This window comes from Magnolia sinica, chromosome 19 (genome assembly GCF_029962835.1).
Source record: "Magnolia sinica isolate HGM2019 chromosome 19, MsV1, whole genome shotgun sequence".
Taxonomy (NCBI): domain Eukaryota; kingdom Viridiplantae; phylum Streptophyta; class Magnoliopsida; order Magnoliales; family Magnoliaceae; genus Magnolia; species Magnolia sinica.
In genome coordinates this window covers 34151155-34175254 of record NC_080591.1, presented here as the reverse complement: position 1 = coordinate 34175254, position 24100 = coordinate 34151155, and the positions used below count along the sequence as shown (strand labels likewise).

Sequence of the window (24100 nt, the reverse complement as noted above, 5' to 3'; positions counted from 1 at the left end):
GCACATGGGTCAAGTTTGGTGCGCTGGTTCTTAGGGAGGTGCACATACGCCACACACCCAAATATGCGAGGAGGGAGCATTAGGGCCGTAGGTAGAGAGACCAAGGCTGACAGAGACTGTAATGGGGTCTTAAAATTTAATATTTTGGAAGGAAGGCGATTGATTAAATGTACGACAGTGGTAATAGCATCGGGCCAATGTCGTGTGGGAACATGAGCGCCTAGAAGGAGAGCCCGGGCAGTCTCAAGAATATGCCGATTCTTCCGTTCAGCGACTCCATTTTGCTGAGGAGTCTGAGGACATGAGGTCTCGTGAATAAGACCATGTTGTTGAAAATAGGAATGAAAGTGGTGATTAACATATTCACCACCATTGTCAGAGCGGAGAATCCGAATATGAGTGGAAAACTGGGTCTGAACCATAACATGAAATGACTGAAAGATACGAAACACTTCATCCTTATGTTTCATCAAATATAGCTAGGTCATCCGGGTGCAATCATCAACAAATATCACAAACCACCGTACACCAGATATAGTAGATAAAGGAGAGGGTCCCCATACATCAGAATGAATTAAAGCAAAAGGTGTATCACTTTTATTCATACTTAATGGATAAATAGCACGATGACTTTTGGCTAAAATACAAATATCACAGTGAAATTCAGAAGTCTCCACATTAGAGAATAAATCAGGAAATAAATGTCGTAAATACCCAAATGACGGATGTCCCAAACGACGATGCCACAGCCAAATCTGTCGAGCCTTAGAATCAAGTGTAAAAGACATGTAATGCACACAACTCAAACTGAAATCTTCCATGTATATAATCCCCCCCTTAGTACCACGCCCAATTATCTCCTTGGTGAGAATATCCTGAATAAGATAAAAATTAGAAAACATTAGCACCACACAATTTAGATCTGTAGTAACTTGGCTAACAAATAATAGTTTGTGAGATAAAGAGGGAACAAGCAGAGTGTTTGGTAAATGAAGAGATGGTGATAGGGTTACAGATCCAGCTCCTGTGATAGGTGAGGTCACTCCATTAGCATTCGCAATGCCGGTGCGCCTTGGAGGTGAGTGATGAGAGAAATCTGTGGGATCAAACGTCATATGATCCGTGGCCTCATAGTCAAGGAGCCAATCACTACTGTCCACATCATGATGACGACTAAGCAAGACATGACAGATGTTACCTGGATCCGCAGGAGAGAAATCCGATTTAGGTAAGGCGGTGGGTGGGACGAGAGAGAGATAAAGTTCGCCTGCTGCCACAGCAGCCTTTCCCGCGCCTTCAGCCATACCGTCTCATTTTTTTCTAGCTTGAAGCTCGTGTTACCAATCGGGGTACCCATGCAAATGGAAGCAGTTTTCACGTTTATGCTTCGTATTGCCACAATGAGAGCATTTGAGACCATCGGATGAGGTACGGGCTTTAGAGGAAGGTTTCTCAATATGCTGAGAAGCCCATCTAGACAGGTCAAGCTTTAGGCCTTTCAAAACAAGCATCGCCCCTGGAGGTGGTTCGTGGTTGCTGGCGTTCATCACCACCTGGCGAAGAGCCTCCCTGCGGACATGGGCATATGCTTGCTCCACGGTGGGAAATAGGTGCATCTGCAACATGTCGCTGTGAATACTGTCTAACTAGTCATTAAGACCATCCAAGAATACATATATCCGATCTTCTTGGAGAAGATTATTATAACGTTTAATATCGGCAGGGAACTCTATTAGATTGGGACGTCGAAAATCAATCTCACGCCAGAGTCCTTGCAAATTGGAGACGTGAGACGAGGCGCTGGAGATCATAGTATTTTTCTAGGGAGCCACCCGCTTGGCGGAGATGTGAGACGCGACACCGGAGATTATAAACTTGAGAGGTATTGCCACCATTAAAATAGGTGGTAGCAACGCCGTAGGAAATTGAATGAAATTTCCAATTAACGTCGGATCCATGGAGTTAATCAGCCATCCTTTTACAATGGGGTTCTCAGTATGCCATTTGTAGAAGGACAGATTGGTTGGAGATGGCGGAGGTAACTCGCCATTGATGTAGCCCAACTTGCCTTTGCGGGAGATGTACATCTCAACAACTTGGGACCATAAAGCATAGTTGGAACCATCCAACTTGATGCCGATCGGGACAGCCGGAGGTTCAGAAAGCACGGTGGGGGCTAAGCTTTGGACAGAGCTTCGGCCATTTTTATGGTGAATATTTTAAAGAGGAGCGTATTATGGTCGATGGAAGAGTCACTGGACTTCATCAGGGTTTCGGTGTCTCCCATATGTGAAGGTGACAGCGGAAAGAGGCTATGAACTAGGGTTAGACGTAAACCAAGAGCCAGAAATCGACTACTTCTGATGCCATGTTAGATTTTCTATTATTGTATTTCTTTCATTCACTTTTTATAGAGATATTGTACAAATATATAGGGAAAAATTAGCCACCCTATTCTTGGCTATACCTAGATATTGTATAATCACAAATATAATCTTTATGATTTGTCTCTTAATTGACAACTCATTGATTGATTTGACAACTCATGCTAACAACTATATGCTTGGATCGGTCTGGGTCTAATCCCTACCAGGCCGTAGGATGGGTGCTACATAGAATTTGGGTCCTGAGAGGGGGAGTGGTTTTTTAAACAGTAATATCATTCATGCACACAGTAACAACTTTACACATACATGCTATTTACATTTATCTCAACTGATTAAATCGCGGGCCCAGTGTATATGGGACATGCCTCAAAAATCAGATTGATAAACCAAAGTAGAGTACAATTTTTTATTGATTCTGGACCATTGGTTATTTCCATGTGAATCATCACTTGATAGCGAATGATAATCAATTAATGGTATAGATGTGTTTTTTTTAGAGGTCTCGTATCAATAATTGTGGTTGCATTTGTGGATTCTTAGTGAATGGCTATTGATCTAATTATGAGTGGTCTGGCATAGCTTCTGTTCACTTGCATTGTCTAAGTCCAAATTCTAAGTGGATGGTTACGCTCTCTCAATCGTCCACAATCGCGGGGAATGATGCGTTCATACATATGAGAGTTCCCGTATGTTTGAGTTTCGGTGGGGTCCACCATGATCTTTATGTGGAATCCACACAGATCTAGATCTAGGATAGCAATATAATGACACCAAGCACACACAAGAGAACATAGATTTAACGTGAAAAACCCTTGCGAAAAAAAACCATAGCACAAAGTAACAGATCTCCACTATGAAAATAGAAATTACAAAGAGAAAGGACTTACTCGATTCGAACAACCTCGAATCTCACCCTTGCTACACCCTTTGATTTTCCTAGAACCCCTTTAGAAAGCCTTAGAATTATTTTTCATACCCTAAAAAAGCCCTATGAACACTTATTTATACTTTAGGCAACTTCCCTTTCGCATCCCAGTTGCGAAAGGACTCAGATTTTCGCAATCCGTAAAATCACGGAACGAATCTGCATAATTACGACTAGTCGAAGGAGAGCTATGACTGGTCGAGCTACGACTAGTCGAACAATCCCTACGACTGGTCGAAGGGCCCGGACATGAAAAAACAGGGCTCGCTGGACTTTGAGTTGAGCGGGCTACGACTAGTCGAGCCACTCCCACGAAACCCTGTCAATATCATCGACAGACCAACAGACAGATTTAAGACATTTGTCCATAACAATCTCCACCATGTCTTCAATCTTCACCTGTGTAGCTTCTTATCCTCTTCTGTTATCTCTACATCATATCATAGCTTCTCTGGCACACTCCATCTTTCTTTTACGCCATCACCAAGCCTAGAGAAGTTACACAGAACTTGAACTTCTCTGCAGGAACGATCTAGTTGAGCATGTCTCCCAGATCAAAATTCACGTGCTCAACCATCTTTGTTCCTGTCTTCTCAAAAAAGAAAGATGTAGTCTTCTTACCATCTCACCACTACCCAATATGCTTACCAGGGTACTTGCTCACAACATTGATAGCCTGTGAAATAACCGGTCTAATTCAGACCATGACATATACTGCTAACCGCATTCGAAATAGGGCTTATGAGATATTATGCTTTTCCTCATCTGTTTTGGGATATATCCTGAGGGAAACCTGAGGAGAGACACGTACGTAGGGAACGCTCTCCGGCTTTACCTTGCCCATCACATTCTTAATCAATACCTACACACAAGGTATTCATCCTATGATTACCAAAGCCTACTCCTCCTTCAGTCTTAATGCCGAGAACCAACTTTGCAGCCCCTCGATCCTTCATCCTGAATATCCCACTTAACCGAGTCTTCAGTACATTGATTTCAGACATGTCATAATTGGCGATCTACATGTCATCAATTCCTGACTCATTATTAAGGAATCAAACCACTGCCTAGGCGACAGGTCGAACCACGACCTCCTGCAAAGTCTTTTCTCAGCCTCTTTAACTTTAAACCGCTCTGGTTGCTTCATGTAGATCTACTCTTCACTTTCCCTTGCAGAAGTGCAGACTACACATCCATCTTTCTAGCTCAAGTTCACATTGGTCAAACTCGCTCCCGAGTTCCAAAACATCACTTATGCAACATATTTAATGATGAATGTATGTTGATCGTATTAGTGCATAAAACATGGAATAGATTAAGCCAAAACACGATATGCTTCAGGGACACGTGAATAAAGCAAGCGGAAGACTTATAGTAAAATGTGTACAAGTGTAAATCCTGAATTACATATACAACCAGATCGTGTAAAAGTGTTATTTAACAAAATTATAAGTATCAAATTACATCATTTCAGTCCCAAAAAATATCCCAGGAATCCCGCGCATCAGACCGAGGCTCGCTAGAACCCGTCTGAAAACTGCATATAGGAGAAGGCAGCCTCGTCGTCATCCAGCTCCCGCTCTGCCTCGACGTCGCATCCACATCTGCAACATCGGGGCCTAAGACAGAGTCCGGTGGGTGTGTAACACCGCCCTGAAACGTGGGAGTGAGTGATCAACTCAGTGGAACAATAAGGCACTGGTTAACATGTTATCAGTTCAATCAAACAGTAATGATAAAGCATAACACTTAAATAAATCCTAAGTACTCTTGTTAATGCAAGTATGAATGCAGTATGATGCGTGCCCTCACGCGTACACCCTCAGCGTCTTCATCTTACGTTACGCATGACATCGCCTCAAAGTGCGCCACATCTACAAAGCACATGCAAATGCGGTGCATGGATATGATTACCAAGTTGTTATTAGTCCATTTCACACAATAGGATTGGGAAGCTAAGATACCTTCCTCATGTCACCATCCAAACAGTGATCCATACTAGGGTCGTCAATCCTAGACATCTCATACGATTTTATATTTGAGGTCGTAGCAAAGGGCTCGTCACCAATCAATGTACGCCTTTCATGCCCTTACTACCACAGATCGGCTCGTCACCTCCTTCCGGTATCCAGGTATGCTCGAGGTCACTACAAAGGGCTCGTCACCAATCAATGTAGGCCGACAGCACGAATATAGTGTCCCATACTACCATAATCGGCTCACGAGTTTAGTTGCTCATTGGTCACTACGGGAGGCTCGTCACCCCGCGTAGGCCGACAGCTCGACCACGGTGTCCCATACCACCATGTCCGGCTCATGAGTCTTAGCGGATCAGGTACCATGGTTATTAGGATTCCACTGGTAAGTTCGGTATCCTAGATTCAAGCAGTAGCGTCCATACATGGTTAACATATATCGGACAATCGGGTTATTTGACGAACTCGACTAGCACGAGCGCACGTTGAGTTGAATGACATAGAGTGCGCAAACACTCCGCGTGGCCAAACCACTGCCGCCAACTCTAATACGGCTCGGGTTCGTCTAATACGTCCTACGTGGCGAAAGCAATCTCAACCACGATTCATAGGGTCAATTACCGATTTCCTGGACTAAGGCATAGTCCCAAACATCCTACACTACGACAGATATTCATATGGAATGTAAAGCGGTAATAGATCAACAGCTCAAATCATGGTACATACACATCTGAAGAATATCAACTTAACATAACTGTAAGCATAGGAGATGCTTGAATTTAAATAACTTGGAATGTAACTGCATAAAGGAAAACATGCGCATCAATAGGAGTATTGAGAATCACTTCTCAACGCCCACAATTAGTGTAATCAGTTACACTTAGATCATTCATGCATTTCTACAAACACTTAGCATACAAGGAATAACATATATAGCGTATGTTGGAATACATGCACTTAGACAATTCCTTTTACCAAGGAGTTGTCATACATGCATCTAGCATACATACATGACAAATAAGCATGGCAAACACAAGTGCGTATTTTATATGTATACGGTACTTTATAAATACACTTAGAATACACAAATCTCAATATAGCACATGCATATCAGGAAAGCGATGTAAACATAACATTTGACAAGTGAAATCTCATCCATAACAAGAATAAATCACTAACTCGGGATTGAAAGCCTTGAAAACCATAACCTATACACTTAAAGTCAGCACCTTAAGCGAAGAAAGAACCGCCGAACGGATTTAGACGAGTTGTCTTCGTCAACGGCGCAAGAATACCCTAAAAGAAGGATAGTAATGAGATACAGCAACACCAAGTCTAATCTAAGCTCTAACACAAATTAGGGTTAGTTTAACTTACCCCAAAAGAACTCAGAACCGTCAGAGGAACGATTCAAAGTAAAGGTTCAAAGGTGAAGAAGAACAAGGAAGAATCAAGCTGAATCACCAACACATCTCTCTCACTAACTCTCTCTTTTCCACTCTCTTTCCAAGCTAGGGTTAGAGAAACTTCGTATGGAAATGAGAGCTAGGGTTTAAGGTCTATATATAGGCCTTAAAATGATGGAAATAACCCCATGGTCAAGGTATACTTAGGTTATAACCAAAGCACGCCTTTCTCGATCCAACGAAGCACTTCGGTGGGCCTATAACCACGAAAGGTTGGACTTAAGCTCATTGACCATGGATCTAGGTCAGCTGAGTTTTCGCTACCGGCTCTTCAGATCGCCGTGGCGGACCACACTCAATTCAACGGTCACGGAAACTCGATCAGTCCACAAGCACTAGGATATGCCTGGCCAACTATCCTGATCGGAGGGTGAAATTGGGTCGAATCCAACGGTCGAATGCTTAAAATCGTCGCGCAAGCACCACTGATTTCAATAAAAGCTTAATAAATTCCAACCGTTCTCACACTCTTCACTCCGAGCTCAACCAAATCGACCTGAACATCGGATCGACTTGATTTTTGAGGTGAAGATCAAGCCCAACTCGGTGGCCGCAAGACTAAGATCATCGCTATCGGACTTTCGACGCGCATTCCAGGTCCGATCCAGACTTCCAAAAATTCCCCGAACAACCGGATTTAGCGATGGATCCCAGATTCTGAGTAACGTAGCGCTCACTAATCTACACATTTAGAGCTATGCAGATACAATTTAAAGTGATTGATGCAAATTTCACAAACAATCGAGTAAAGCGCTAATTACCCCAAAACAACTACTTAAGGAAAGATAAACACAAAAATTCTAAGGTCGTTACAATCTACCCACAAGATCACATTGGCCAACTAACACCAATCACGGATCTAATAGATACACGATATACCGTCGGCGCGAATATCTCTGAGAAGTCAATCCCTTCTCTTTGAGCATAACCCTTCGCTACTAACCTCGCCTTGTATCTATATTGTATCCTCCTGAAAAATCACCTGCATCCAACCGCTCTCCGGCCCATTGGAAGCTCCACCCGCTCCCATATGTCGGTCAGGTACAATAAATCCATCACATCACCCATAATCACCTTCCACTTCTCAGAACCAGGCTCACCTAGAGCCATCAGAATAGAAGATGAATCCCCTTCGATATTAGAGTCGTCCATGTACCACGCCGATATCCTGCAATCATGCCGTGTGATTCTTCTCACGTGTGGTTGCTCCACCTGCTGTTATGCCTCCTTCCTCAAGTACTTTCATGTCTTGCTCACTCATGTGGCTATGCCCAACATGCCACACACATGCAGAGGTGGAATACGCTACATCCACCGCAGCTCCACCTCTTGAAGTGCTCCCGATCAACTTGTATAAGTTCTGAGTCGTTGTGCTTTCATGATTACTGTGCCCCCTTAGATACCTTAAGAGCACTATCAATTCCTATGTACTTACATCCTTTTGCCTCAAGTACACCAAGAGAAATCAGATTCTTCTTCAAATCAAGAACGTGCCTGACATCAGTCAAGGTACGCTTCACCCCATCAACCATCTTGATGCACATCGAACTAACAGTCACAATATTACTGGCAAAGCCATTGCCCATAAACACCTGTCCACCATCACACTCCATGTAACTGGTGAACCAACTCCGATGAGGAGTCATGTGAAAAGATGCCCGTGTGTCTAGAATCCACTCGTCCTTACGATCATCGTATGACTGTCTGATCGTAGACAGACAAAACATTACCATCACATCCACTCGATCCATCTGACGTGACAACATTGGCCTCCCTGTACGAAACCTCAAAATCTTCTCTCTTCGATTTAAGATTTTTATAATTCTTCTTCACATGTCCTTCTTTCCCACAATTCCAGCACTTTACCTTTCCTTTGCCCTTGCCCTTGGATTTGAATCTATAACTTGAAGAACCCGTATCTTGTTCAGAATTCCTACCCATTGTAAATAGTGCATCAGAAGCTGTCCCCATGTCATCGTTTAGCTTTCTCATAGCCTTCCCTTGAAGGGCTAAGATAACGGTGTCGACACTCAGGGTTTTATTCGTGCTGCACATGGTGTCCTTGAATGACTCATACTACGCCGAAAGAGAATTCAGCAACATACATGCTTGTTCTTCATCTTTCATTACTTCCTCCATATCCAGCAATTTACAAACTAATTTATTAAAATTACTGATGTGAGCCTCCAGATCTCCACCCTCTGCCATCTTAAAGTTATACCACTGCTGCTTCAAGTGTAGGCGATTTTTAGAGAATTTTTTCGCATAGACATCCTCTAACTTTGCCCATAACTTAGCCGCAGTTTTCTCCCTCATGACGTTGTAGAGAACCTCATCCATGAGACATAAATGGATGGAGGCTAAATCATTACTATCAAGGTTTTCCCATTCATCATCAGTCATGGTGGATTTCCACTCCTCTAGAGCACCATCTTCGCCTTGCTTGATTAAGGAACTCATCATCTTGATCTTCCGTAACTCAAAATTATTTTTCCTTAAGTACTTCTCAATATCATACCTAATGCTTACCATTATTACTAATCCTGTAGATTCAGATCTGTGCCCCAACGATTGCTTTGACACCACTTGTTGGGGATTTGGCTTACAGAATCACACAGATCTAGATCTAGGATAACAATACAATGGCATCAAGTAAATACAAAGAACACACAGATATAACGTGGAAAACTCTTTTGAGAAAAAACCACGGCACAAAGCGACAGATCTCCACTATGAAAATAGAAATTACGAAGAGAGATGACTTACCCGATTCGAACAACCTCGAATCTCACCCTTGCTATACCCTTTGATTTTCCTAGAACCCCTTTAGAAAGCCTTAGAATTATTTCTCATCACCTAGAAAAGCTCTAGGAACACCTATTTATAGTTTAAGCAACTTCAATTAATGGTATAGATGTGTTTTTTTTAGAGGTCTCGTATCAATAATTGTGGTTGCATTTGTGGATTCTTAGTGAATGGCTATTGATCTAATTATGAGTGGTCTGGCATAGCTTCTGTTCACTTGCATTGTCTAAGTCCAAATTCTAAGTGGATGGTTACGCTCTCTCAATCGTCCACAATCGCGGGGAATGATGCGTTCATACATATGAGAGTTCCCGTATGTTTGAGTTTCGGTGGGGTCCACCATGATCTTTATGTGGAATCCATAATATGGCTCATATTCACCCTACATCACAAAATCAGGCCACTCCTAAACTCGGGTGAGCTATACCGCAACTAGAAAAGTAAATAACACCTAAAACCCATATGTGGTCGTTTGGGAGATTATATTTGATATGAGTTGACGATTAATAGAATCCATATGATTTGAAATTACCGATTGTGTTTGCAACCCGTAATTGAAATTCACTATCTTTGCAGTTGGGGCAATGCCGTAGCTAATGAGGCTATAACCAAGGTGCATCAATTGTTCGTTGAAAATTATTTCTAAACCCCCTCTTTGGCTTGGGTTCAGCCTACTGTCATTGAGAATGTCTAGAAAATCTCCTTTTAATCAAAGCATAAGGCTCTGAAAAAAAGTTATCAATGTCCACTGAAATTCATGTGAATGTGATTGGCAGCTCTATTCTAAATACATTGGTGATATTAAATTGACACTAATCGAAATCCATATGAAATGGAATCACATTGTTTTGTTGTGATTTTCAAAAAAAAAAATACATTTGATGTATTTGATGTGAATCCGAGTCACATCAAATAGACCCTCCCAAACACACCAATTACCACTATTCATACTAATTACCATTAATTACATGCTCTCAAATGACCCCTAAATTCACATGTTATAACTTAGTCATGCAATGTCTAATTTTTAAGGTATCCCTTCATCTTAATGGGGGAGGGCTGTTGACTGGACTGCATTGCATGTACACATATAATACTAAGCTAGCCCAAGTGGACTGTATTGCATGTACACAGAATATTGGGACCCTCTCATAATCTCAAAGTTTCTAGGATAGGCATCACCCAACTGTGGATGTGCTCGCAATGGCAACCCTGCTTTTCCTCTTGGGTTTGGTTAGTCCTAAGCTTCAAATGGTATGGTTTACTAAAAGTCACCACTAACGAATGCCCTTGGATTAATCTACATCCAGCTATGTACTGCTAAATAACATTGAGCCGTAGAATTAAAGAATCCTCAACCTTGGGAATTAATTTTAAGAACTTCAATTGTTAGAGGGTAGAATTATCATTAAAACTATACTTGATTAGAAATGGACAACTTAAATTTTAGCTTATAAGGCACCATGAATAGCCTAGATTAAACCTAATTTCTTTCACTTCTTTTAGAACTGAATAAAGAAAGAAAAAAGGTGAAAAAATCTGACCAATGATTCATACATACTATATTTGCACCAAGGTCAAGATTCTATGCCCAAAAAGTCTTTAATAGACAATCATGATCATCTAGGTGACTGGTGGTGTCACATTGGATGGGGTCATACACATATCATGTAGGCCCCACAATCATGGTTTTAAGACTAAAGTTAGTTCTATGTGACTTGTCCGGCTCGACTTAGATTTGGCTAAACCCGATTGAGTTCGATCGACACCAAAAGTCACCAGATGAGTCACATCTAACTTGACCGAGTTGGCCGATTTATCCCTGAACTAGGCGAGTTAAGCAACTTGCCCATGCCCGCGGTGCTCAACTCCCCTTTTCTATAAAAATAGAGAAAGGCATCTAGGTCATTTCACCCTTGAGGAGATTGTTTTAAGTCTTGATAGAAAGTTGAGTCCTTTTTAACAAAAAGAAAACCATTTGGAGGATCCTGGCAGTAAAAATTCCTCTAAAAAAGTTTAGAAGAAGCTGTAAAATTTCTCAGAAATTAGGATTTTATTTAATAATACCTTTACATACTAAAATGACAAGAAAGTACTTTTTGAGAGGGGAAATTATCATGATGCCACTATAATTTTTTCTTAAGAAAGTTGTAAAGTCGATAATTGTGGAGCATACATGATATTTGTATGATATACAATTGTCCAATACATGTAATCCATCATGATGTTCAGAGTTAATAAAATTTTAATTGATTTAAACATAAGGTGAGTCAAACCTTTGAAAAATAACATACGCCACTTAAAAGCATTAAAATGGGCGTGCAACTCATTCGGTGATTTGATTAAAAAGATTTTTAGTTTATGTGACAATCATAGTTGCAGCCATGTTTGACTAGTTGGACGTCATACATGGACCATGTGTGCCCTAAAATTTTATACCTTATTACTTCTTTTTTCTTCTTCTTTTTTTTTCGTGAATTTAAAATTTATGAGGAATTTTCTATTAAAAATCTCAAGGCCGATTTGGTTCATGGACCAACATATTAACGTGGTATAAAACTTACGTCATTACTTCTTACCTTTCACATTGCTTGGTAATTTGATCATTCTTAATCACCACAGGACATGGATTGGCGAAGGTGTGTTGATATGGCATAGTTTCATGGGCTCTACCATGACGTATGTGTTATATCCACACCATCCATCCATCTTCCATCTTGCATGATCATTTTATGAAATTAAATAATATAAAAAAAAGCTAAATCTAAAACAGAAATGAGTCACACCCCAGCTAGCAATGGGAATTAAACACCTGCTATTGAAAACTTCTTTAGGTTCACAGGAGTGTTAGATTTTTCTCATTTTCGAGTACATGCCCTAAAACGATATTATAAAATGAATAGGCGGTATAGATATAACATATATTGACAAAATTACATCCAAGTGTATGCAACGAGCGAAAATATATTACATTTCAGATATCATAAGTGAAGCTGCGACAAAAATATTACATATGGCCACTATCATGCTTTACTTCTACTACTATAATAATGATAGTCATTACTCATTTATCAAATATTAAGGCACATTACTACTATAATTGGTAATCCAAACAAGCCCCAAAAGAACAAGAAAAAAGGACATGACAAGTTGTCTCAACTTGACAAGACAGACCTCTATGTTATACTTTGGATTAAACAAATGAACCTTTATATCATGGATTTAGACACCGGTGGAATCAGATAAAGTACATTGTCAAATGCATGCATCCAAAGTATTTATACCGGAGGTAGTTCTTTTTTACGTGCATAATATGTACATGTGGGGCCCTAGTTTAATGATCCAGACCATTGATCTTGTGGCTCATATCATGGGTGGGCCATCGCAATGAATCTTCTCAATCAGACAATGCTAAGTTGAAGAAGAAATACATCAACAATCCACGTTCAATGGAAACTTTAGAAGTAGGGCTTTAGAGGAGCCTGATCCCTACGTAAAGGGGACATCTGATCGTCGTCTTTTATGACCTAACATTGGCCTCATACATACAAACTTCATCTAGCATTGGCATTGATTGGACAATCTAAGCCATTCATTTCGAGGACTTATGGGCCATTGTGACAAATATGGCTGAGTTGATGAAAATCTCGGAGGTAGAATAATTCAATATATTTTATCAAACGAATTTTGATCTTATCATGAAATCATCTATTTTATCAAACAAAAAATAAACGGTAGAATAATTCAATATATATACTTTTATATCAATTCTTTAAAATTATATAGTATGTTAGATTTTTTTAATAATATTGTGAGAAAAATGTCAAAATATGACAATTGCAGGCGCAATTCCACGGCCAAGAAATTGGCCGGAACCAGATTTGTCACTGTAATTTTGGGGAAGGTCAGACATTTTTATTTTTATTTTTATAATTCTTTTATTCTCTAAAAAAATAAAATTCAATTGAAGGGGCAGGATTGTCTAATCAGTATAAGCTTTGGTCCATGGCCCAACAACCCCACTTATAGTGGAACTTTCAACTATGTAATAAAGATGTGGGCTACGGATCAATCAGTTTAGAGGTATTATTATGATGAGACCACTCTGGATGACTTCTTCCAACCAGTGGGTGCTTCCGTGCATTGCTCATACACAATGAGGACCGTAGATCACGGAACCATGAGCCCACTCATGCAGAGTGAAAACCTGAGAGATGACGAGTTTTGCTTAGTATAATGCCCGACCCATAAGCTTTTACAGAGATTTCAGATTCTACTAGTGGGCCCATGTTTCAAATATTCAAACCATTGATGTCGTGGGCCCTACTGTGGATTTCCCGAAATGATATGCGAAATTAAAAAGAAAAAGTCCTAATATTCGACAAATAAGCCATTAGGAAGAGAGGACATGCAACAAAGAAAAGGAGAAACACTCCGCATAGATGATATTGTTGTGACAATGGCCACCCACTATGAGGCCCATCATATGAACGGTTTGGATCAATCGCTGCATGGACTCCTGTACGCACTGAAAGTCACGGATTGGGTACAAGCCCAAAAAGGAAACAGATTGAAGGCTCAGGTGGTCCATATCACAGGAGGAAGGGGAATTGAAAGCTTACCATTGAAGACTTTTTAGGGGGCGGAAGTTTTGGATCAAGCTGATACTCGTGTTTTCCCTTTTTACAGATCCATGTGACCTTATTAACAGGTTGGATTGCAAATAAATATCATTGTGGGCCCTAAGAAGTTTTTAATGGTGGGAATTCCATCTCCACTGCATCCTGTTGTGTGGTCTACTTGGGCCATCAATCTGCCTAGCCTCGTGTCCTAAAATGACTTATCAAAATGAACTGATGGTGTAGATAAAACATATTCATATCCATGGATCCACGGATCCTTAGACAGGACCGTCCATCTTAGTCCTGGTGGGCGTAGTACCTAAGCTACACTATGGAATGTAAATCGAGAGGATAATTAAAAGGGTAATTGAGATGACCTTCCTTCTTGCTTTGCTCCCTTATTTATAGCTTTGATCCAACCATTATGGATCCTTCTCATGTTCTGACGATTACCATAACAGTTCTCCATTACAGCCTTATGTATGCTTCCCACGTTCTAGCTTCATTTGCTTCTCCCCTTGCCACTTGTCATGTAATTGTTTGAGCATGATCGTTTCTCCATCGGCCACTCAAGCAGCACACGACACCACCTGATACGTCCTATTTACACTTATCAAGAAATCTCCTCCATACATATCTGCAGATCTCCGAATGCATCATGCATATCCATACAGATCACATGTAACTCCCTCTAATTGGTATTAGCAAAGCATGACGATAATAGGGATGAACATTTTCCCCACGTCATTGTACCTTCGACAAAAAGGTGACAGCAATATACGACCCTATATTAATTGCGTATATGCGTCGCCAAGAGAAAACTGCCTTCGGCCGATTCGTTGCGAAGCATCAACGACGGTCGCGTTTTATCAAGGCGCAAGAGGAACCCTGTGCTGACACATGTACCCATATCGATTTTAACAAAATAATAATGATATCCTAATAAATGTTTCATTCCTTCAACCGATTAAAGTGTCGTTTCGAATTTCATTCTCGCGCTCTCACTTCATCTTCCTTCTCTGAAACTTCCTCTTCTCTAAAAATCTCATTCCCTTCCTCCGATCTTCAACAATGGTTGTCTCTTCTTTATCTGCTCCTTCCTTTGATCATACCGATTTGATGGCTGTGATGGATGCTCTTGCTAACAAGTGCATTGAGAAGTCAGTCTTTGAATTGTCGTTGGGCGAATACTTGTGCTTGAGCCCTACATTCTCTCCTGTAAAGATAGGTAAGGTTCAGGCGATGGATCTGTTGTTCACACTTTGCCCTGAGGAAACTCTATTAATCCAATCATAATCTATTCCCAACACAGAAAATGCCCTGAAGAGTCCAAGGACATGGCCAAAGCCACTCTCGGGAATAGGAGTCCTTGTTCAATCGCGTGTCTTCCCAGTACAAGGAGACTTGGAGAGGATTAGGCATTTACGAATACATTAAACTCTCTGTGGAAGAGTATCCAGCAAACCAGACCCTTCTTGTGGCTACTTCAGCCTTTTGGAGGACATCGACGAAAACTTTCTTCTTTAGTTGTGGTCCGATGAGCTCGACCGTGCTAGATGTCTCAGCTCTGACCTAGTTGTTACCCTTTGACACGGCAGTTTATTCGAGTTTCTCATCTGGGCGAGGCAAGGATTTCTCCAGCAAGACTGTCAAAGCCTACACTAACTTCATGAAGGTCTACCACAAGGTCAACGACCCGGTCAATGAAGAGGAGCACATAACCTTCTTGCTTCTCTAGATATGCCGCCACCTACTGTGCATGAATGCTCAGCAAATTACCAAAGAGTATGTTGCTTTGGCCAAGAGCCTTCCTCAAGGCTACATGCTTGCCCTAACACCCTTTGTGCTTGGCCACTTGTATAGGGGGATCTACAAAATCACCCACAAGGGTTTGTACTCCGCAGGAGGACCACTCTAGCTCCTGCAGATGTGGTTCTATGCATACTTCTGCCCTTCTCTGGTGCAGCATTCTATACATGATGCCATGACCTACATTTCATACAGCGAACGGATCCTCCACTCCTCTCAGGAGAATCTTTCGTGTGAAGTATATTTAACTGCATTCTTTTCTTTAATTAAAAGGAAGAAGAATAAGACCTTCATGCCTTTCTCCGAATGAGAATACGACTCAGATTGGCTCACCGACTGCTTTTCATCAGAAGATGAGGAGACTATGACTCGGTCGCATCAGGCATGGGGGAGCTATCTCATCGGTTGAGATCTCCCATATGGGGGGTCAATCGAGCAAGGAAAGAATGTCAAAGCTGGGGTCGAGAAGTATTGCCCCCAGTTGCTTGCTCGACAACTCAACCTAGTCCAATACATCCCCTGCCCTCTCACTCTTAAGACTTTCAACCAATTGCCCTTCAGCCGCGGAGTGGTGACCAATGGAGGGATGGATAAGTCTCTATCTATCCCTCCATTCTTCCTTCCACAAGGCCATCAACGCTCTCGAACTTCCCAGCTATCCCAACTTATCATAAGTAATGGATACCATCCTAATCCGCCACCATTTCCTACTCCAAATCAACTGCATGTGACAATAATATGAAAGTATTATAACTTGATGAGGTGTCAGCCACGAAGAACGGAGCTAACATCCTTTTTGTTCCAATAGTCAAGTCAAATGGAAAGACCCTATGCATATTCGTAACATGGATAGTGAAGTTACTGACTGTTACCTCATATGGAATTAGATCAACCATAATCTTCCCTAATTTTGGCATCATCCTTAATTAGAGAAGACTAACGCCAGCTCCATTGTCGACCAGAATCCTAGTGACTAGACAACCTTTAAGATGAGTTGATATATATAGCAGTTTTAAATGTTATGTCATATCATGAGTGGGCTTCTCTATGACCACCCTTTCAGACATTGCTCTTGATTCTATTATGACGGTATTTACTTGTGGCACTTTGCCCACTCCCGGTGCCCCTTCCATTGTTTCTTTCAGAAGAAGGGAAGTATGTTGTATTACCACAGGAAGACTAAATTCTTTGGTATCAGTCGCTATTTCACTCACCTGGGTCGGCTTACCTTGAAAACTAGAGGGTAAAGTAAGCACCATATTGCAATGAAAGACCATAGGCGGCAATGTCCCAAACAAAATCTTTGAACCTAGACATTACCCCCTAGTGTTTTCGAACTAGCTTGCATATTAGAATCCATATCAGTATGCCTAGTGTTCTCGTTGGCAGCAACGTCCAACTAAATGGAAGTAGATGAAGACACCTGTAATGCTTTGGTCATCGCTATCAGCCTATTTATCAGTCAATCATCCCCTAAGAATGACTCATCATTGAGATAATAAGACAAATTATCACAGTCATCATCATCCCCTGGTCCTGCTAACCCATTGGGCTGGGTAGCATCCTCCATACCCCGATCGTACAATACAGGTTGTAAAACTGCCTCAACCGTGTTCACGGTCAACCATTTCTCCAATTGAGGGATTATCCAAAATGGTCATGGCTGCATAGTTTTCAACCGAGATGCATCCTCAACCTCTACCAATTTCTTTTTCATAGTCACTTTATGCCGCTATCAATAGTGCTATTGAGTTTGGGTCATTACTTTAGGAACGAATGGGAATTTGGGATACATGGCCCATTTCCAAACTTCCTTATGAGTTGACGGGGTTTTGACCATCCTTTGACTTGCCACTCTCTCTTAAGGGTGGCGACCAAGTGTTGGAAACATTCCCTACAGTCGATGGAGACCACCTTTTTCATCCATTCTTAGAGTTACTTATTAAACTTGCCCAACTGGTCGAGGCAGTCCTCCCCAACCCAGCATGGTCATTCTGGCACATTGATCGCATAAATATGACCCTCAACTGTCTTGTCGAGCTCTATTCGGCCGCCTGACAATCAAAGTGGGAGGTTGATATCGCCTCAGGCTTGACTATCACAATGCGCCATCATGGTTACTTTGACCAAGATCAACCCTCTATTGCGGTCGATCAGCCTTCAATAGGTTTACTGTGGCCATATTGATGTCAAGGTTAGGTAGGAATGGATTAGTATCGATCAACATTGTTTCCTCACCCTTCTCAGGGAATTTCAGTAACCTGCGATCAATGTTATCATGAATGACGTTCTTGAACACAATACATTTGTTAGTTAATTGGGAACGAGTTCTGTGCCATTTATAATATTAATTCTTTTTTAATTCATACCTAGAGACCTTTCTAATTAAGCTATATAGGTCTATGAACTCTATTTTGATAAATTTCTCATAGAGTTTATATTGCAGGCCGTCTTTTGCAAGTTGCACAAATTTGGCCTTAGTCATGATGACCTTATACCGGCTCTTCACTCTCTTGAATCAGGCAATGAAACCCTTGTAAGATTCCCTTGCTAATTGTCGAAAATGTGCGAGATCGGCCATGGTCATTTCTCTGTCCTTAGAAAAGAACTGAGTATAGAATTTTTCTTTTATCTCTTACCAAGTATGGATTGAGTTTGGTAATAAATTGGAATATCATATAAAGGTTGCTACCATCAGTGAATGACCAAATGATTGTAGTCTATGATAGTCATTATTAGTCAGTTTACTACATTGTATAGTGAATTGACAAATGTGTTCGAGATCAAAATTACTCAAAAATATGGTAAAATCCGGTTGATAATTCCTTAGCAACTGGTATTGTCGATGAATCCATTCAAGATATGTCTTATGATAAACTAGAATAGTACTGTGGTCGAAGACTTAACCTACTACATCTTGAACCATTTGCATGATTTGGTCGCGATCCACTCGCTGGGGTTCAACCATTGGTAGTAGGTCAAGACCTACTTGGTTTTGTCCCTCATGTAATAATAGGTTCCTAAGGAATTGTTGGAAAGGAGATATCTTGGTAAACCCTGGTTCAAAATTTCAGGCATAAAATTTCTAGCTTTTCACTTTGGTCGCCTAAACTCAGTAGGTAGCGGAACATTCCATACTTCCTGGATCGGGATCTGCAGTGGATTCCACTACAACGGAGGCATAAATGGCGATTACATTGCGTTATTGATAGAACTTCCTTCGGCATTATACTGTGTCACCGTAGGTGCTCTTTTGATAATGATGGCCATCAATTGATGCATGGCCTTAATTTAGCTAGCCATGTTTCTATTAATGTTCTCAATTTGAATACGGAATTACACGGCTTGTGTTTACACTAACTTTGCCCGAGTTCTCCCATATTTTTGAACATATTGGATACTCAGTTGCATGTCTCAAAATGCAAATGTTATCGTTTCAAGAGAGATGGTCCGAGAGGTCAAGGCCCCATCCTAATTTTCGATGCTGGGTGCCAAACTACTATTCAAATTTGTCGTTTTGGGGGTCGCTTGAACTGGCACATCCTTGGTCGGAGGTACTGTGGTCGGTTTGGAGGGCTCAACCCCAACAATTCGATTATTCCTTATATTCATATTCCTAATTGTCAATATCACACTGATAAGCTAAAACAATATCCCACTGGACGTGCCAAATACTATTGTGGTTTGATTTATAATTTCAGTCACGTAATAAATGCGGGCATGCCAGAATTGAATGTGTAACTCAATTCAAACTGAATAACTATGACTCCAAACACCAAGATAGGCAGATACGAAGTATATGACCGAGATCGAATAAGATCGGTCACCTATTCAGCCACTTACACGGTATGTTAAAACGATTAGGCGATAGTCAGAGAGTATGGTTCTTCCTCTGATAATGGGTAACACATTCGCCTTCCGTATGAAAGGACTTTTCAATATAGATAAAAGAACAACGAGAACTGAATTCTTATAGTCTGTCGCGAAGAATAGTTGCAAAACACCTTCTTGGATGAAGAACTTTGCTTGAACTGAATTTAGCGTATAGACGTAGACCCGAATTACAACTAAAGTTAACTACTTGATTACCACTACGGATTACACAAAGGAATGTAAATACCAGGTAAAAGCAAAGAATTACACTACGGAATGTAAATGACTTGCAAAAGATAAAATGATTATACTAAAGAATATAAATCACATATAATTGAAAGATATATTTGGTTTGATTGGGTTAGTACGAGACAATTTTCTTTGCCAAATTCTTTTGATATTTATACCCTTAATTCAGTCATTTGGATGCTTCCCATATTTTGACAGTTGCTATAAGTGTTTTAGTATGACTTAGCCCAATTTTGCTTCCAAACTTGTTATGTTTTGTAACCACTTCAACATAGTCACTTTTCACTGGATGATTTAGTGGATGATGTGGCGTTACTGGATATAATTGTATTCCTGTAAAATTCTATTCTTATATTTCAAAAAAACAAAAAAATTCAAATATACCACCCAAACCCATCCTAATTACACGCAAACCCATCCTGATTAGCTTCAGCATGAATTGCAAAATTGGTATTAACAACCAAAACTGACTATTTCTAGGTAGCTGGTCTAAGCGCTATTTCCATGCCGTTGAGGGGCTCAGATCTCACGCACGTGTTTCATGTTGGTGTGTTTGCCTGTGTGTAGGCCACGCTCCACACGCTTGTGAAATTAGCTAATCCCCTGAGACGGGAGCGGATCCGGGGAGAACCCGGATCCACCGAGGTGGATGGGACTCCTGACTGTGGGGCCCACTGTGATGTATGTGTCTACATCCACGCCGTCCATCCGTATTTAAAGCTCATTTTAACGCATGATGAAAAAAATGAAGCAGATACAAATTCAAGATGGACCATAATATAGAGAACAGTGTTAATCGACCATTAAAAACTTCTTGTGGGCCATAAAAGTTTTGGATCAAGCTGATATTTGTGTGGTCTCTTCATCCAGATCTTTTTGACCTTATCAACAGGTTGGATGGCAAACAAACATTCCGGTGGGCCTCATGAATATTTTAATGGTAGCGAGTTAATCACTACGTTTTTCTGTGGTATGGTCCACATAAGATTTGGATCTGCTTCAATTTTTGGATCATGCCCTCAAATGAGCTATCAAAACGGTTGAACGGTGTGGATTTAAGGCACATACATTACTGTAAGCCCTACAGTCAAGGTCCCATCCGCCTCCGTGGATCCCCGCCTCACTTAATCCGCCCCGTCAGGACGCACTTTCAATCAATAGATACATGGATGATGGATGTGATATGGTCTTTTTTTTTTTTTTTTTTGTGTTTTTTTAGTAGTAGTTTATCACCAATGAAAACAACTTAAAAATGCTTGCCACTTCTTTTCAATAAATTTACAATTTTACCATAGAATCTTGCAGGGGCTTGTTTGGCATCATGGTTTCGGCTGCAAGGGCTGAACACAAATTAAGCCAGCTCAAAAGCTTGGATTGGTTTGAAAAAGCTGAGCAGGATTGGTTTGAATGGATGTTCAAATAAAACCAACCCTTGAATGCAAGCTCATTTAAAAAAACAAACGAAGCTAAAACCAGGGTAGTACTGGCTCGGCTCGGCTTGATTCAACTCGGTTTGAATCAACCTGATTCGGCTTGTTGATTGTATACATATTATTTTTTATGATGTGATCTGTTTCAGTTTTGGATATGATTCAATTTTGGAATCATCCCATAAAATGATATGTAAAAACAGATAAGGCAGCATGGATTATATATATGATGGTGGGCTCACAAAGTTTACTCAGTACATTAAAGCAGGATTCGAATTAGTGGCACGTAGTTGGTGTCAAAGCTATATGGGCTTCACCATAATATAGGTGCTTTATCCAGCCGTCCATTAAAAATTTCAGCTCAATTTACAGTATGAGACAAAAAATAAGGAAGATCTAAACCTTTGGTAGACAACGTAGGATCCAAACTTGTTGAGGGATAGAAGTTTCGTATTAATATTATTTTCCTATGGTGGAGCCCACTTCAATATATATGGTGCATATCCATGCCACCCATCCATTTTTTCAGCTTATTTCATGACATAGGTAAAAAAAAATGAAGTAAATCCAAATATCAGGTAGGCCATATCACATGAAGCATTGATAATTGAATGACTGCCAGTGAAATCATCCTAGTGTCAATATCAGCTTGATTTAAAGCTTTTGTAGCCGACACAAAGTATTTCATGGTTAATCACCTTTATACACGCCTGTGTGACGTTATTAACAGTTTGGATGGTGAATAAACATTGCTGCAAACCTAAGAAAGTTGTAATGGCTTGATTTGACTCAGCTGGAATATTTGGACTAAACCAGACCAAGCTCAAGCTCAAATAATCTGAATCAAACCAAGCTCAAGCTCAGAACTCGCTAATGTAAAGCTAGAATGGGGTGTCACATAAACAATCTAAACCAAACTCAGGTAAAACGGGGTTCGGCTCGGCTCTAAATTATTGTTTCTGGATGTCGAACTAGAATAAGTCTAACCAACTTCGTCTCAACAACTCGACATTAATCTAAAACTCAGGTGGCCTAGCCATAGTAAATTAGTGTAAAATTCGCCTTCCCATCACAGCTCTTCTTTATGTTATGTCATATTTGAGTTTTGGATGGACACGATTTATTATTTCCAGATTCAACATGAGGTAGCACACCCAATGGACGGCGTGCATATATGATGTGTAATCACGCCAGAATACGGTTCTATATGATACATGACTAGCATATATGCCCAGGGACGCGGATTGCGTCCTACCCCCGCCTGGACGGTAATCCGTCCGGGCAGGGCTCTTTGGGGCCCACGGTGATGTAAGTGTTTTATCCATGCCGTTAATAGTTTTTCTCGTATCAATATAAGTTATGATCCAAAAAATGAGGCAGGTCTAGAGATTAAGTGGACCACAAGGTGGGGATTAAACGTCTACCATTAAAAACTTCTTGAAAGCTGGACAAGTTTCTGATCAAGCTGATATTGTGTTTTCACTTCATCCACGTTTAGATGACCTTATTACTAGGTTGGATGGTAAAAAAACATCACGGTGGCCCTTTGAAAGGTTTCAACGGTGGGTGTCATTATCAATGCAGCTTCCTTTGGTGTGGTCCACTGGAGCAGTGTACCTGCTTCATTTTTAGGATTATAACTTAAAGTGATCTGAGAAAAGCGATGAACGGCGTGGATAAAACACTTACATCATGGTGGACACCACGGATCCCTGCCCGGACGGATTACGGTCCGGGTGGGGGTAGGACGCAATCCGCGTCCTATGCCCAGTATACGGGGGAGTCTTTAAAATCAGACATGGTGGTAATCTCGACCATTGGTCTGTTTAGTCTGACAGGGGAAGGAGAATGGCCTAAAAATAGGGCCGTGGATTGCGTACTAACCCCGCCCATCCCTAGCTCCGAACGGGCAGTTCTGTGGGCGGGCCCACCATGATGTATCTGTACATCCAAGCCCTCTATCCCTTTTCTCATATTATTTCAACACATCAAAACAAAAATGAAGCAGGATCTAACGGTCAAATGGACCACACTACATATGATTCTTGCATTTAATGTAACTGACATTTAATGCTTTGTGCATTTTAATGCAACCAAGCTTATTATTTGGTGTGGTCCACTTGAGCGTTGGATATGCCTCATTTTTATCAGCATGCCTTAAAATAATATGAGAAAAGGAATTAACGACTTGGATGTACATATACATCACGGTGGGCCCACCCACAGAACTGCCCATTCGGAGTTGGGGGGGGGGGGGGGGGGAGACACGCGGATTGGTTGGTGTACCACACACCAGCGAACTGGCTAGTGTGTTTACCTCACCAAGTTGTGTGGGTCCCACCATGAGGTATGTGTTATATTCAAACTATCTGTTCATTTGGTGAGCTCATTGTAAGGTTTGATTTGATCATTTGGCGAGCTCGTTGTAAGGTTTTAACAGAAAAATAGAATGGATCCAAAGATTATGTGGACCACACCCCAAAAGGCAATGGGGGATTGAACATCTACCATTGAAAGCATTTTGGGGTCAAGAAGTTTTGGATTAACATGATATTTGT

The 24100-nt window shown here is 40.9% G+C and overlaps 1 pseudogene; it reads left to right on the top strand.

Annotated features, from left to right (window-relative positions):
• Nucleotides 1-10125: 10125 nt before the first annotated feature.
• LOC131235887 (U4 spliceosomal RNA) lies at nucleotides 10126-10264 on the top strand (annotated as a pseudogene).
• Nucleotides 10265-24100: the final 13836 nt, after the last annotated feature.